A 14,285-nucleotide genomic window follows, 5' to 3' on the forward strand; every position below is an offset into this window, starting at 1 on the left:
CAAAATAAATAAAATATGAAATTTCATCTGTCTTTTTTTAAAAAAAGGAAAGTATCTGAGGGGATATAATATTCCCTCTGAAGAATCATGGTGTTTTCTTTAATGGAGCCTGCGCCCTAACATTTTCAGTGATCAGTACCATCTGGCCCTGTTCATAGGAAGTAAACATGTTCCCTTTCTCTTTTGCAACTTTAACATTTGATTACATCTTTAGCAAAAAGGTAGCACTGAATATGTGCTCTATTGTACTACTGTTATGTGGCGATTGGTTATTCTAAGAAAAGTTTATACCAGAACAATATAAAATAGAACCAGGGCAAGAAAGGAGAATTTCGGAACTCCAACCATTGTTTCCCAAACTTGAGTTATGTTCAGACTTGTACAAAATAATTTTTAGATGATCGTCAAAGTGAAAACATAAAATTTAAAAGTTCTTTCAGAATTTCTAGACCTTATAGACTTCAGCTTGTTAAAGACTGATTTAAACTATTCCAGGTGGATAGATTGATTCTTAGCATTATCCTTATTTTTTCCCCCTGGAAGTATCACAAGAATATCTAGGTAACCCATTCTGAAGTGCAAGTATTCTTTTTTTTTTTTTCCTTAATTAATTTTGTAAGTGAAATAGGGAGCATTTTCTTTTTTCAAATTTTATTTATTTATTTTATTTATGGCTGTGTTGGGTCTTCGTTTCTGTGCGAGGGCTTTCTCTAGTTGTGGCAAGCGGGGGCCACTCTTCATCGCGGTGCGCGGGCCTCTCACTACCGCGGCCTCTCTTGTTGCGGAGCACAGGCTCCAGACGCGCAGGCTCAGTAGTTGTGGCTCACGGGCCCAGTTGCTCCACGGCATGTGGGATCTTCCCAGACCAGGGCTCGAACCCGTGTCCCCTGCATTGGCAGGCAGATTCTCAACCACTGCGCCACCAGGGAAGCCCCACATTCTGGACTTTTAACACTGGTTTCAGATTCCTGCCAGTGTCCCTAACAGCCAAAATAAGCATTTCTGATGTTCCTGTATTATTCTCCTCTTATTATGTGTAATCATTAATATTGCTTGGTTATGCTCAATGTTCAAAGCACTCTGTGTATGTGTGTGTGTGTCAGTGTGACTAAAATAAGTTTCAATACACGTAACCTAGTATCATCTCTGTGTTCAAGGGCAGCTCAAGGGTTCCTCGGGAAAACACGCAACTTTGAAAAATCTGAGTTAAATAGTTTGTGGTCAGAGTATCTGGACCTGAATTGTGGCTCCACCGCTTACTGGCTCCGTGGCCTTGGTCACGCTTCTCAGCGCCTTCTCTGGTCGCTGAGTAGATGACCCCGACCGGGGAGGATTGTATGAGATGATCACATCAAGCTCTGAGAGTAGTGTTTGTCGGGGGAAGCACTCAGTGATGTGGGTCATTACCAGCTGTGATTCTCCTGTCTTCTTAGGAAACATTGATTTCTGTATCAGACGAGTGACTTACACAGGCTTACGTAGAAAAAAAATTTGTTTTTCAGAAGGGAAAAAGCCTTGGAAAAAGTGCATCACATGGAGGTTTCCTTGTGGTGATCCTGTTGCTTGTCGGGTGCCGCCCTGTATTCATAGCCCTAAAGACTGACTTCCAGCTCACCCCGCAGCTGACCAGAGCAGAATGAACGGGACAGCTGTTCAGAGGTGAAATCTGTGTCAGATTCCTTTGCAGAAACAGTTTTTCCAAAAAGATACAGCAGTGGTTTTTGAAATACACAGCAAGTCTTGCTTCTCACTCTGGGCAGGGTTTCCACTTAACTGGAAACTGAAATTTTCTCCATCAATAGCATGCTTTGCAGCTGCCATTTTCTGGCTCCCGGTGGGTCCACATCTCATCCAGACGTAAAACCACCGGGCCAATTTCTGGCCTGGGAGGGCTGTTCCAGAGCGTGAGGGTACTGTTCTTTTAAGGATGGCTGCCACTTGAGTGCAAGTTCATTGTTCAAAACCCCAGCTGCACTTCATTAGGGTAATGACTGCAGACCAAGAGGAAGGCTGCCTGCCAAAGGTGACTCAGTGGAGAGTGAGATGCTGCTCCGAGAGAATGCAGTTTCACAAAGGGCTGCTTAACCTGGACCCTGGCTTTCATGGGCCCAGGAGGGGAATTGGATTTTCAGGCTCTGTGATTGTTTTCACAGGCCCATAGAGGGGATCTTTGTCAGAGCCTAATCATTATCATAACATTTGAGTGGCCACGTGATTCTGTTCAGTTCTGCAAATAACCAATGGTGTCAGTTATGCACAGGACATGGAGCTGGGTCTTGAGGGAATTCAGAGAAACAAGACGTGGTTCAAGCCCTCTAGTAGCTTACAATTTAGTACAGAACCCAAGACAAGTATAATCACCAATTATTCAAACAAACAGTCATTAGTTTTGTCTTATGTACCTGGAAATGGGCCAGACTAGGGAAAGCAGGTGCATCAAGCCAAGTCTCTGCCCTCAAAGAATGAAAGTAAGATATGAGCCATAGGGATTCCTTTCATCATTTTAAACTCTTTATTTTTGAAATAATTTGGAACTCAGAGAAAAGATGGAAAAAGAGTACAACCTGTGTGCCCTTTACCAAGATTTCCAATTCTTAAGATTATTACCATAGTTGCTTTATCATTCTTGTCCTGTTATTTATGTATACGTACATATATAATTTTTAATTTTTATTTATGTAATTTTAATATTTAGGTGTTATATATATATAAAACATATATATGTTTTTTCTTCTTTCCCACATAAATCAATTGAGGATAAGTTGAAAACTTAAATAGTTCACTGTGTATTTCCTAAAAGAGAAGAACACTCTCCTACCTAATCACAGAGCAACCATCAAAATCAGGAAGTTAATATCGATGTTAATAGTTCTATCTAATCTCTAGGACCTCATTTAAATTTCACCAATTGTCTCAATAAATGGTCTTTATAGCAGGAAAAAAATTCCTTTTCTGGTCCATTATCCAATCCAGGATAGCACATTACATTTGGTTGTCATGTTTTTTTTAATCTATCTTGTTCAGTTTCCTAATTCTGGAACACTGCCTCAGTCTTTTCTTGTCTTTTGTGACCTTGGTGTTTTTGAAGCATACTGGGCAGTTATTTTGTAGCATGTCCCTCAATTTGAGTTTGTTGCTTCTTCCTGATCAGATTCGTGTTATGCATTTTTGGCAGGAATATCACCCAAGTGACATGGGTCCTCATTACATCACGGTAGAAAGGATACGATATCACTGTGTCCGAACACGGGTCATGTGAACTCTGATCGTTTGGTTATGGTGGTGTTTGCCAGGTTTCTCCACTGCAAAGTTATTATTTTTTACTTTGTAATTAATAAGTATCTTATGGGGTACTGCTTTGAAATCATGTTAATATCCTATTCCTCCACAAACTCTCAGCTTATTTTTATCACCCTTGGATGATTCTTGCCTGAATAAAATATTACTTGATAGCTGCCAAACTATGATTTTTCTAATTTCATCACTACTTCTACCTTCATTAGTTGGCTCTCTACTGAAACGAAGTGCTTTCCCTTCTCCCGCGTTTGTATATTCACTCACTTGTTTATTCCTATCGGCAAGATCCATGGATTTCCGTTTCATTCAATGGACCATAAGCCTTCCATCATTACTTGCATTGCTGCTCAAACCGGCCCATATCTGGCTAGTGAGAGCACCTTTAAGCTGGTTGCTGGGTGATTTTTAACAGGTCCCCTTATCTTTTTGAGACTTCCTTACTTTCTCGAACAGCAAAGTGTTCCAGACGGATCTTGAACTTCGCCTGCCTCAGTCATTTCTCCAAAGAGCTCTGGTTGCCCTGAGTGGAGAACGGTATTTAGAAACCCAGATCTGGGCCCTAGGTATGCTCATTGAATCTAAGCCTTCTCAGTGGACAGATCTAAGAAATGTATGCATGCTTATGCATATGTATACACACATCTGTATATATGTCTGCATCTATGTAGATATACTAAAAGTCATGAATTCACACCAATAATTTCTATTCCAATCCAACACCACAGGGCCATTTTAGTTTTTACTCTTTCCATGTTTATAACCCCTCTCTTGAGGGAAAAAGGCTGCTCCCATTATCTATTCATATATTCACCTGCTTATGACAGCAATCTCTTGACCCATCTACTCTGCTCTGCCTCTGCAGACCTTCTGAACCTCACCGGCCTCCTAGGTTCTGACTACTTCCTCGGTTCCAGCCCCAGTGGCCCTGTCACTCCAAGCTAAGGGAAGGGAACTAATAAATATTTTTTAAAGAAAAGGAAAGAAAGGAAGGGCAGAGAAGAGGAGGAGGAATCACAGTTGCTCTGGTCTGAATGTTTGTGTCCCCCCAAAATTCATATGTTTCCACTCTAATGCCGAATGTGGTGTTAGGAGGTATGGCCTTCGGGAGGTGATTAGGTCATGTGAATGGAGCCTCATGAATGCGATTAGTGTTCTTATAAAAAAGATCCCGGGGGAATTCCCTGGCAGTCCAGTGGTTTTGACTCCGTGCTTTCACTGCCGAGGGCGTGGGTTCAATCCCTGGTCAGGGAACTAAGATCCCACGTGGCACAGCAAGGGAAAAAAGAAAAAAAAGATCCCAGGCCCACATCCCACTTCCATCATGTGAGGACACAGTGAGAAGGCACTGTGAACCAGAAAGTGGGCCTTTGCCAGGCATCAAACCTGCGGGCACCATGATCTTGGACTTTCAGCCTCCAGAACTGTGAAAAATAAGCGTTTGTTGTTTATAAGCCAAACAGTCTATAGTATTTTAGTTATAGCTGCCTGAATGGACTAAGGCAATAGTCTTAATAGGAAAAATAATTGTCCAAAATTTATTCCACACTCTATCAATTCCTCTTTTATCCATAGATTCAATTATTAGATTTCATTGTTTGGAGATATAATGTTTAATATTTTAAAACCCAGAGAATTATTGTACTATTTTAATAGTAAGTATTATAAAATATTTTTGAATTCAAATTCAAAGCAAATAATGTATATAATACCTTAAAATAACACCTGTATTTTTCTCATAAAAAAGTCTTGCCTATAGGAAATTCACATTTTTCTTCTTTCTCATCCTGGTTTGTTTTCCTGGTTCTTTCCTAATGACTGGTGTCAGGACCCATGTCTCGTGTGTTTTGCGTAAAAGAAGTGATGACGAAGAGTATTGCCTCCTCCACCCCTGAGTCAGGAGGTGTGTATATGCGTGTGTGTGTGTATGCACGCCACATGCACACTAGGGTTAGTCAAGGGATAACGTAGCAGAATGACCATGTATCCACGTACCATCATGAAATAATAGATATTCAATCACTGCTTCCCCACTCCTTTCCCTTTCCAGTATATTTTCAATGGGCTGGCTTTATCCAGAAGAAATCATAGATAATTGCCTCTGAGCAAAAAAATTAATAATATCTGATGAAAATTTCAGACAGATGTTAAAATTGTACAAATAAACATATTATTATTGTTTGAAATAAACATGAGTGTATATTGGATATGTTAGTGACTGATTCATTTTACCAAGATGTCCAGTTTCCTTGCGTTCATCCTAAGGACGGGAACTGCTCCTGGGTGGGGCTGGCCACCTCCCAGCAAGGCTTAGAGAGAATGAGTCACACCATCTGGAGAGAGAGATGTTTGGGGATTACAGTCTTTGTATAGCAACAGGAGAAGGGCTCCTTCCTTCCTTCCTTCCTTCCTTACCCAAAGCCAAAGAAATGGGGCCTCCCTAACATCTCGTAAAGATCAGGGGTATCTACGAAAAGACAAGACTAGCACTTCATCCCTTGATTGGCTGACTACTTAGCTAGCAGATGTGCTGATCTGCCCCATCATACCAGAGCAGAGGGAAAAAGAATCTGTAAATGTTGGCCATGCTCCTGGATGAGCATAAAAGATGGGTGCCTCACTTGCCTGGGGGCCTGAGAGTTTGCCACAGATTGTAGCTGATCTTGGGAGCTACGGTGTTGTTGGGATCACTGCCTCATAGAGGGCAGGGAGGTGCACACATCAGGAAATGCAGCTTGAGACCCCCTTTTCGGAGTCAGCTGGTGGATCTGACTAAATATGGCAAGGGTGCTACTCGGGCTAGTTAGCTGCATGAGCCCTTGCCAGGGGCCACATGCAAGCTACCACCTGTCCACCCTAAACCCAAGACAATGGGCTGGAACAGCAGTTGTGGCCAACCAAGTAGAGGATGGAGGCAGGCCACTTAAAGCAGGAGACATCTCTGATTTTCATGCCTCTCTCACCTCCCCCCACAAACACACCTGAGGGATTGGCATCTAAAAGAAAGAGAAAGAGGGGCTGAGAGTCAGGCACTCCCCCCCGCCCCATACAGTTTTACCCTGTGCTTAGGAAAGAGAAGGAGATGATTGAAAATCAAATTTGGAGTTGAAGTTGCATAAGAACAGGACTGGAAGAAGATTGTTTTTGTTTTAATAACCAAAAAAGGCTAAAAGTATATGCGATCTAGCCCAGTAGTCATTTGGGGAATCCTTACCCAACAGTAAAAGGGAGTGGGGTACGGTGAACATAGTACAGTTAGTGTCAATTCTTATAAAATAAAATTCTTGGGGCTTCCCTGGTAGCGCAGTGGTTGAGAATCTGCCTGCCAATGCAGGGGACGCGGGTTCAAGCCCCGGTCTGGGAAGATCCCACATTCCGCGGAGCAACTAGGCCCGTGAGCCACAACTACTGAGCCTGCGCGTCTGGAGCCTGTGCTCCGCAGCAAGAGAGGCCGTGATAGTGAGAGGCCCGCACACCGCGATGAAGAGTGGCCCCCGCTTGCCGCAACTAGAGAAAGCCCTCACACAGAAACGAAGACCCAACACAGCCAAAAATAAATAAATAAACCCAAAAGTTAAAAAAAAAAAAAAAAATCTTGACCCTCCTATTAGGATTGCTCACAGACTGTTGTGAAATAAAATTCATATTTAAAAAAATAAATAAATAAAATAAAATAAAATAAAATTATTTAATGTTCAGAAGCCAAAGAGTTGAAATTTCTCAATAAACCGTTAACATGGACATCTGTTAAAAATGTTATTTCAGAGTGCTGATCTGGCTTGCGAAAGGGTTTCCAAAATGCATCGAATCCAGATATCTGCTATTAGATGCAAGAAACATGTTAGAAACCAAGCGCGATGGGAATGGAGAGGAGGGAGAGGTGACTTCCGCAAGGAGACTCCTCCGGGCTCCATTGGGAAAGTTGCCAGATTGAGCCCTGATGAACTGCCAGCTTCCACTCACTCTGACCAGTACAGAAAGGAAATTCCTCAACTTCCTTCCTGGAGTTCAACCCAGTTCTGTACTTATTCTTTCCCCTACCCCTAGAACGCACTTCTGCACTGCCTAAGAACTGACACTTATTGGCCTTAGTTTGCTGCTTGGAATGGAAGGGGGCAGGGCTGGCTCTCTCTGGCTCTGTTGTTACAAGGCTGCTCACTGCAGTCTCTGCATGCATTTGGGGTAATATAAAGAACTAGAGCTACAGGGTGTGTCTTTTTATGTGCATACCCTTGAACATACTTCATTTTTTGTGGGGAGGGGAAGGAGTTTGGGACTTAGAGTTAGACAAATGTGAAATAAAATTCTATCTCTTCCAATCCCCAGAAAGACCTGTTAAGTTCTTTGAGCCTCAGTGTCTCTATGCAGGAACATGGGATAACGAGACTGAGGTAACAGAATTACTGGGAAGCTTAAGTGAGGTGATATAGCTCAGTGCCTAGCACTGGCTGCCACCTTGAGCACCTCCATAAACACACGTTCTTTCCAAGCCTTCCGCACACCCAGCATCTGGTGGGCGCAACAGAAGGTGCTTAGTAATTACTTTCTAGCGTGAGTTCTAGCCCTGTCTCAGGGTTGCCGGGCACAATAACCCATTCTAACTAGCTTGAGTGAAAAGGGGGTTTATGGTGAGAACCCAGGAGAATCCCACGGACTGGTTTACTGCGAGCGGCTCTTGGTTGGTAAACACCCCAGCCCCCAGCCCCACTTTGCCCCCGCCGGTAACAGGTGCTGGTATATGCGACCCAGTCTTATGAGGATGGTCACTCCCGCTCAGATTCTGCATGACTTTGCACGTCAGTGCCCCAAAGCTAGCCTGGTCAATGCTTCAGTTCTCCCATTTCAAATTTCGTGGACGGAGAATCTTCTTGTTCAGATTTAGTCAGGATTTTGTCTCTAATCCAAGCAAGCTTGGTCAGAGTTGTAAACCTGCCGGCTGAGCCTACCTCAACGCAAGACTGCGGGGGAGAGAAAATTGCCGTAGTGAAGGGTGTGCTTGGCCGGGATAGAACTCTCCTCGCCCGCACAGTCGCTGTGATTGAATGGGATTCATTCTTCATTCTATAACTAAGGAGACCACTCAGGGGGTGAGCCGCCTAAGCTCATACTATGAAAAAACATCATGTATACATTTTATAATCAATTAAAATGTTCTACTTAAAAAACATTTATCATTTACTATGTGCCAGCGACTATTGCAAGAGTTCTACAAATATTAACTCATTCAATCTTATAACCGGCTGAATGACTCCGAATTTTACAAATGTTATTAAAGGCACAGAGAGGTGGAGTGATTTGCCCAAGGACACACAGCTAGTTGGCAGCAGAGCCAAGATTTGAACTCAGACAGTTTGGTGTGCGGAGTCCACACTCCAGACCACGATATGATGCTGCAGCTCACACTAAGACAGCCAGCAAACGCTTTGAGAGGCTGCCTCTCAGACCTAAGACGCCAGCATATTTACTTATGACCTAATGACTTGAGGGTATTACAATGTCTGACCATCCTCTTCAGCATATGCAGAGGTGACACACTGGAGGCTGATGCCCACCTCCCACTTGTCTTTTATCCTCGTCCGCGTCAATGGCTGTTAGTGGAAGCTCTACATCTCACTTCATATTACCTTGAAAGGGTTACACATGCTAATGGTTCGGTTTTACACTCGTGTTTTTAAAGCCCTTTCACCTCAGGAACATTTTCCATTTTCTAACAACACTTTAAATTCCATTTCTATTACTTGAACATCAGGCACAATTATGCCATTTTGAGTTTCTTCTTTGCAATTAATGCAATCACATGACACATCACTAATGCCAACCAGGAGTCTTATCACAAAATAGTATAAATTATCATATTTCTACATACATTGCAAATGTCTTATCAACATTTTAATCCTGTATGTATTTTTATTAAAAAACACTCTCTGTGCTGGATTTCTGAAACTGTTACTAGCAGCCAAACTAGATCAGTTTACATGGCTGCCTCTTTCACAGAGGGAAAGTCTGATTGAAATTGGCAACTTAAATGAGGTTGCATGAGATTTCTTAGCCAATCAAAGAAGCTCTTTGAGCTGCCAAAATTGTTCATAAGACTATAAGGCCATTTTTTCGTATAGCTATATATAAATATATAGATACACAGATGTGTAATATCTATAAGGCCATTTTTCATGTAGATAATATTATATATCAATGTATAGATATGTACAATGAATTATTTTATATGCAAATTCTGGTACTTAGAAATCAGAATATTGGGTTAATTCTTTAGACAATGATCTGTAAAAGGCATTGGTCAAAAGTGGTCCAAGTACCTCAGATCACTGATTGTGCTTTGGTTTGATTTATACAAAAATGGGTATATAATCATAAAACTTATTCCAGAGAATCAGTGTAATTTTAACTTGTGTACGTCACAATTCCTCTACTTCAAATCTTCTGTTCTGCTAAATAAGGATAAAAATATCTCCCTAGGTACAAGATGGTGGAGAAAGTGACACCGAAGTATCGGCTCCTTCCTTCACATTCAGCTCTGTCTCAGTGTCCTCTCTTTTTTTTGATGTCCCTCTTCCCTCTGATGAGACACCCCTTCCTTAACTCTGATCCTACATGTAGCCGGGTGATCCAGCAAACACTTAATGGATGGGGTAACCTGCTGAACACTTAACTTGTGATTTACTATTTCCCATTTTGCAAGAAGATACCAGAAATTACCTCCTGCTCAGTCTTTGGACTACAGACTCACAGGGAAGAACGGAAGGTATTTCCCAGTATCTTCCCCTCCCCTCCTCAAGTAGGAAGGGTAAACAGGACTTTTTGTTTCTAATGTTGAAGCCCTTCCTGTAAGCCACTGAGCTCTCTTCTGTTATTGTAGAAAGGGTCCGCAAAACGTGGGTTTGGTTCAGAAAATAAGAAGGAGGAAAAGGAGGAGGGGGAAAGAAAAGAGAGCGGGCTCTGAGTCTGCTGGCTAAGTCATATCGGAATCATTTCCAGGGTTGTTACATGGTCTAGGACGTGCTGGGGCTCATGGACCAGGAAAGGATTTCTGAGGGGGCATCAGGCAAATGTCCCAGGGGCACTGGTCAGACAAGTGGAACCATCCCAGCACGGAAGCCCAGGAGCTCTCACCAGGAATTCTGTCCCATCCTGTGAGTAGGATTCTTGCTGTCCCTCTACTGGAGGGTCTTTGTCTACTATCCTTCTAGTCACAAGGGTATAGGTCCCTACATTTCAAGATCCCACTGGAAAATTTCCTACTTGCACAATAGCAAGTACCCCGGGCAGGGCCAGCTTCATGAATGTACCACTTGTACAGGACCCACAGCTCAGAAGGGTCCCGTACTTGGTGTAATGCCCTGCTGTCACCATCTTGAAATTCTTAATAGTTTTATCTTTGGGCTTGTGTTCTGTAAGTGAAGTCCAATGCGACAGGGAGCATGTGTGGGAGCAGAGGAGATATCTCAACATGCATGTCCACTGTTCATTGATGCCCAGTTCACATGTAGCACCTGCGATGTTCCACGGGCAAAGAATTTCGAAGACCCATGGGGCATGAGACTCAAAAGAAGAGTACAAAGTAAGAGAGTTACATCTGTGACTGAGTAAAATGGAGGTGCTGACGTCCCTAAGACACTACACTTTCTATTCGAATCAGAGCTTGCTTCCAACAGAGAAAGAAGGAAATGGTATCCTAAGAAACACCAGTGGTATTTTATCTTACCCATGCTACTTCCCTGCATTAGATAACCACTTACGCTGAAAATGATGACGTTGAAGGAAAGAGAAAGATAGGGCAACACGTAATTCTTTTTCCTTTCAGTCCTTCCTTACTCGTTCTGTAAGGTGAAGACAGAAAGTGTTGGTAGAATGTGTGTGTATCAAGAAAGAAGCAAAATAAAAAGCGTTGAGGTCGTTTTTTGCAGCATTTCCACTGCTCTGATAAGAATGAAATACATATGCATGTATGAGCTAGGAAATACAAATTGTGCCATTTTAATGATTCTACATGCAAGTTAAACGTTCTTCTATTTGCATTTAAAAGTGGAAATGCACAATATAAAGATGAACAGTAAAATTCATGCCAATAATTTGGAATTTTAATTTGTCTTTCCTTAGAGTGACAAAAACACCATAACACATCAAGAGAAAGAGGCCATAGAACAAAGGAAAAATCTTTATATTTAGGCATTCTTAACAGCATTTTTATTTTGAACTGGACTGCACAAATTATTGACAAGGAACCCTGCATTTTCATTTGCACTGTGACCTGCAAATTATGTAGCCATCTCTGACCCCAGGGTCCCTCCAAGGCACCCCACTGGGTTGGGAGGGACGTGAGTACTGGTATTTGGGGGACAGGCTGGCATGCCAGGGCACTCTGAATTGGGGTCAGAGGGAAGTAGACACAGACCCCTGCTAAAAGGGCAAGTCTTCCTTACCAAGAGAAAGGATTTGAACAAGACAGGGAACTTGATAGAGTGAATGGGATGGAGATACAAAGATATTTACCCAGTGCCAAAAATGACCATGGTGAGGGATTTGTGCTCTTGAAGACTTGTGAATGACCAGCCTAGGCTGCAAGGTTAAGGTTTTGATGCTGAAGCTGCTATGTCTCCCCAAGTCAGAGCTGATCGGAAGTTTGGACGGCATCTGATGCTGGTGTGAAGGCCTGCTCAGGCCTAGGAAAACCAGAGCATTGTGGGCTGGGAGGGATCTCCCTGGGGATTACCTAGCCCAGCTTTTTCTCTTATACACTGGGAAACCATGACTCTGAGTTTAATGTGGAGGAAACCTAAGCTCTACCTAGTTTTCTTTCTTTTTTTTTTTTTTTAAATAAATAAATTTATTTATTTATTTTTATTTTTGGCTTTGTTGGGTCTTCGTTGCTGCATGTAGGCTTTCTCTAGTTGCGGCCAGCAGGGGCTCCTCTTCGTTGCAGTGCGGGGACTTCTCATTGTGGTGGATTCTCTTGTTGTAGAGCCCGGGCTCTAGAGCGCAGGCTCAGTAGTTGTTGCGTGCAGGCTTAGTTGCTCCGCGGCATGTAGGATCTTCCCGGACAAGGGCTTGAACCCGTGTCCCCTGCCTTGGCAGGCGGATTCTTAACCACTGAGCCACCAGGGAAGTCTCTTTACCCAGTTTTCTTTCTAAGTAGTTGTGCAAACTTGGGCAAGCCACCTACTCATTCCAAGTCTCTATTTTCTTAACTTTAAATTGAGGAGGTTAAATTATAAGTCCTCAAAGGAGACTGGTCTATTTTGAAGAGCCTAATATTTAAATGTGTCACACTGACCCCAGGTATTTGTATTCATTTAAGTCTTACTCTAAATGGCATATTATACCATTGAAATTGGACATGAATATCTATGCTGCTTCTTTATTAAAATCTTCTTTAAGATAAAAGGCATACTTGATAGGATTGTGTGCTGAGAGTTCTGAAACTTTGTGCTCTATTTCATGGAAAAATCCAGATATTACCCAAGTTCAGTTTGTGGTATTTTGTCTGTAATTTGTGTAGCTCTATAGGACCAAATAATGAAAAACTGTGAACCAACCCTATAAACTTAAGCTTATATAAGTAATATTTTATGTGATGATATTTATATTTATTATTATGCTTTCTTAACTCAGGAGAATAGGAAACCATTAACTAATTTCCACAGGAAGTGAGGTGATGGTAGTGATTTTGGTCAAATACCAGCAGCATTAGGGATTCTGCTGGTCTCTTTGGGAAACCTAATAACGAACTTTATAGACCATTCATCTGATGTGCCATGGTGAGGGCGAAGGAACAAGTCTGGAATGGAAGACTAATTTGTGTAATCGGCCAATTAATAACTATCACTTTTATGGTCAAAAAAAGAAGGAAATGGGCTGGAGGTGTGAAGGAGCTTTGTCAGAGGTTGAATTGGTACTTCTAAGGTGCCCATCTTTGTCCCTGGCCGACAAATAACACTTCGGGCAGTATGTCATGCCACTAAAACTCACTCCTGAGCCTTGACCATTTGTCTCAGTTTGGGATTTGGTTTTGCCCTGAGGTCCTGGCGTTTTGAACTGGAAGACTCCTGATTTATTTGGAAGCTGTGGCTCTGTCTCTTTCTGCATGTGCATAACCACACCTTGACCCAGCTGTGGTTTCCAACAAGGTTGAACCAGTGCACCCAGAGCTGACAGAATGATCATCTTTACAGTCCTTGCAAACCCTAGACATAGAAATGTATAAATGTGAAGTTCCCCACCTTTATTATCCTTCTCTAATGGCTTTTCTCATGGAAAAAATAATTGGCAAACGTTCAATTTTTCTATTTAAGTTCTTTTTTTGAAAAAAATAAAATCAAGATTTAAAGTATGCAATGATCTGGTGCACGGTGGTTTATAACACACATATGAGTTAATTTTCAAAAGTGGTCTTGAATGTTAGTACTTATTACACTGTACAGATTAAAAACCATACTCAGTGAAGAAATTATCCCCATTTGATATTTGTTTCTTACATTCCCAAACATTTCTCTTTCTTTCTTTTTTCTTCTTTTTGTAAAAATAAGATCTGGACCATCCACTAGGATTAGCAGATTGAGCTCCATGATTGGAAGGAGACACCAGAAAGACAAAGACCATAGGGCATCTAGAAGAGGCGAAGTTGCAGGCACCGTGGTCTGTCTGCGAGGGGCGATGGCGGATCACAGCTTTCTCACCATCACCTCCTGACCTAGACTCCCTGTCAACCCCCTGCAGCCTTTGTTCCCGGACTCGTCCACAAACTCTTTTTCTTGCACCTGCTCAGTATTGACTTCTTGTCCTGCTGCTAAGCTGACCTGGGGTTTTGCCCTGACTGCTCTGAACGCCCCCACCCCTTTTTTTTTTAACTCTGGACACTGCTTTAGCATCAAGCCCTCAGCTCCACCAGCCTCCAGGACTGGCTTGTTACTAGTTTGGGTTTCACTCAGTTCTTACCTGTTCTGTGATATTCTAGTTGCTAGAACTGGAGAGAGTCT

General features: G+C 42.3%; 1 long non-coding RNA gene across 1 annotated transcript in view; it reads left to right on the top strand.

The window, feature by feature from the left end:
* The window catches only part of LOC309662608, a 33,302-nt gene extending 19,695 nt beyond the window's left edge, over positions 1 to 13,607 (top strand). The window contains exon 3 of the long non-coding RNA XR_014264812.1: positions 1,503 to 13,607. This is a non-coding gene — a long non-coding RNA (uncharacterized lncRNA). The remainder of the gene's footprint in view (positions 1 to 1,502) is intronic.
* Positions 13,608 to 14,285: the final 678 nt, after the last annotated feature.

This window comes from Balaenoptera physalus, assembly GCF_965194825.1.
Source record: "Balaenoptera physalus genome assembly, chromosome: 6".
NCBI lineage: Eukaryota > Metazoa > Chordata > Mammalia > Artiodactyla > Balaenopteridae > Balaenoptera > Balaenoptera physalus.